This window comes from Quercus suber, unplaced genomic scaffold, assembly GCF_002906115.3.
Source record: "Quercus suber isolate HL8 unplaced genomic scaffold, Cork oak 2.0 scaffold_194, whole genome shotgun sequence".
NCBI classification, from domain to species: Eukaryota; Viridiplantae; Streptophyta; class Magnoliopsida; order Fagales; family Fagaceae; genus Quercus; species Quercus suber.
In genome coordinates this window covers 285,925-289,339 of record NW_027069652.1, presented here as the reverse complement: position 1 = coordinate 289,339, position 3,415 = coordinate 285,925, and positions in this window count along the sequence as shown.

The window sequence follows — 3,415 nt, the reverse complement described above, 5'->3', positions numbered from 1 at the left end:
TGGGTAATCTCTATTTTGAAGACTTGACATGGAAGTCCATTTACTTTTACTTTCGAAAGTACAATTTGTCTTAACATTGAGTGGAGGCACTCTTAAAAAGAATATTGATGTCGGATGTTTTATAAAATGATGCTTGATGTTTTGAGATGTTAAAAGCTAAAAATTTTAGTTGTGAATGCCGTGACAAACCTTTGAAAACGAAACTGTATCAATGCATGAAATGGGTAATCTCTATTTTGAAGACTTGACGCGGAAGTCCATTTACTTCGACTTTTGAAAGTACGATTTGTCCTAACATTGAGTGAAGGCACTCCTAGACGTATAAAATGACATAAAGCATGAAATAGAGTAATTTTCTATCACTTCTCTTTTAAATAATGGTGTATAATTGACCTAACAATCGGGTAGCCTTTAAAGTTTACGAGTTTTCAATTTTTTTTTTTTTACAAGTTGAGGAAATGCCAAAGTGGTAGTATTTTGGTACGTCATCTCGACCACAACCTCTATCTTGCCTAACTAGTGTTGATTCTGTTGAAAGGAGCAAATAGTGCCAACATATACAAATAAAGAGTGATGGTTTTGCTAAAAATCAAAACCTCTAGGCTCTAGAACAATGTTTTAGGCTTGTGTTTGAACTTTGAAGCAATAATTCTTCTGAAAATTACAAACATCCGGTCAGCCAAGAATCCCTCCCCTATCCTCTCCCCAAAAATTTTAAATTAAATTTTTTTTATATATAAAAATAATATAATTTCTTGGTCCCCCGAAATTCGAATGTTGGCCCAAGATAAAATTGTCATCTAGCTCATTCTTGTGACTTGAGGTCAATCAAAAAATAAAAACCTTTCTATGTAACAAGTCTTCCAGAGTTACGAGTATTAATTTCTTTTTCAACTTGTTTGATTTATATAAATATATTCAAATTATTGTATTTGTTTTTAATGACTGTGTATTTGTTGCCTAGGTGAATCTTAATTGGAGTAGTTATTATTAAGTATAAGACGTGTCTCTTTATTTTATGGAGTTAAAATGGAGGAATTCATCCCTCTTAATGACATCACTCTCATTGGCAGACATCCATACCACCATGCAAGAAATAAGGATTCGCCAAGAGTTAGGCACCAACTGCGTCAGAGCAAGATGCAAATAGGAAAAATGTTCCCTAACAAAGGGATGAATAGGAAAATGAAGGCCATTTGTAAAATCGGCCTCGTAGAAACAAACCTTATAAGCATATGAGTGACAAGTTCTTTCTTCATCACTTGGGATCCTAATTTTTACAAAATCAGGGAACTAAAATATGTCCCTAATTTGTTTCTTGTCCTTTTCGAAAAGAGAACACGAGATGTTCCAAGCCTTATAGGGGTAGAAACATAAGTGGTCTCCGAGACCACACGGTTATCGAACGAGGATAACCTCATCTCCAGGTCACTTGACCTTACCTCGGACATCCTTAACAATCTAGCTACCTCAGCAGAACGGAAAACTAAAGGAAACAAGGAAGAAAGAACAGAAGTCTACAAACAGTCCTTCCCTATGAAAGAATTGACCCCTTCAAGACACCCCCCCCTCTACAAACTCACATAAACTACCTAAATGAGCAAAAAAGAAAGCTATAGAGGGACAATCCACTCTAACAACAGAATAATCTACCATGGAAGAATCAGAAAAGAAGAAGAAGCACGAAGGACTTACTAGGAAACGCAGAACAGAGAAAGAAGGCTCAGAGGAGAAACAAACCCTAGAATGGAGAACTGAATAAGGATAAACACAAAAGAAAGGAAAGAGGAAGGAAAAATGCAAAATAAGTGGCCAAAACTCACGCGGGAAAACCAAGACATGGTCTCACGTCGAACACATCCTAGCCGTACATGTGGCACTCAACCACCCAAACATCAAACTGTCATAGCACATGGAATACGAAGTGTCAGACGAATTTGTTCTTATCTTGTCTAAAAGACGAGATAACGAACAAAGGGGGCAGCTGATGAACCAAAAATTTATGGTCGTCATTATACAAAGGTCGTTATTCACCCAGAGAAGACGTTACGCATTTATTACGATCATTGATGATAAAACGTAACTGACGAACCAATGGTCACAAAATGAGTTGTGGCCTCCACACAAAAATTCTGTAACGCACTAACCGTTGAGTATAAATGCAGCACATCATTGTCCATTAATGAGGCATACAACTATAAAAGAGAAGATGACAGAAGCGAAAGGTAAAAACAAATACTCTACGAAGTCACTCTCAACTCTTTTTTTTTTCTCTAGAATCCTTCTCCCTTACTAACTTAAGCATCAGAGGCGGTTCGGTTGACGCCACACCGGCGTGTTTCTCTTCTCCTTAGTTCACTTCGCAGGATTCTTATCCACAGAGACGACCCCATTCTCAGCATTGTCCATCCACTACGACGAGGTGTTCAACTGTTGATTTTTTGCATTATCACCCTATAACAAATACTTGCTAATCCCGCACCCTAACCCCATTCTCGGCATCGTCCATCCACTACGACGAGGTGTTCAACTGTTGATTTTTTGCGTTATCACCTTATAACAAATACTTGCTAATCCTGCACCCTAAAAGTAACAAATATTTCAAAAAACTAATAATTTTTTTCCTTTTTCAATTTAAGGAAATGGTGTCTTAACCTTCAGTCAAATTATTTTACTCTCTAAACTACTATGAAATACTCTAAAAACCTTTTGACCCAGTAGTATTATGAATTAAATCTTAGACCTTTAAGTTTCCGTCACGTCCCGAACTAGAAGCCTACCACCCAAGTATGGTGAACTCACGATGTTGTTAAGATTGTGATTATCAATAAGAGAGAAAAAACCGTCCTATTTTTTATAGAATATTCCAATAGATTCCTTTCTCTTGATATTTTTTACTGCTCTCAACCACACAACATCATTCCGTGATAATAGGTATACAAATTGTTAGTAAATCAAGGGAATGCCAATAATTGAGTACTTCGAATTTCGAAATTCAAAATATTCGTTACAAATAATCAAAGCAATTGCTACCTGTCACCATTTTATTTGAAAATCCACGAATATTAGAGAAAAAAATGTACAGATAGAGAGAGAGAGAAATTGGAGATAAAGATAGGACATTGGCCGTCAAAGAAGGGACCCAGACACTGACATAAAGATTGTTGGGCTAAACGACTATAACTGCAATCAATAACTGATTTATAGGACAGTCGGTAGATGAATTGATGGTTTCAACTTTCAAATTCAAGCCTTCAAAAGAAGATCGAAGGTTGGTATTTTACTTAACACGAACAAAAATTTGCTTACGACTCCCTTTTCTTAACCCAATCTATTGGCTTTCCCACGCTAAACACATGGGCCGAAAAGATTCAAAATTCCTCATCTTTTATTTTTAAAATCGTTTTTTTTTTTT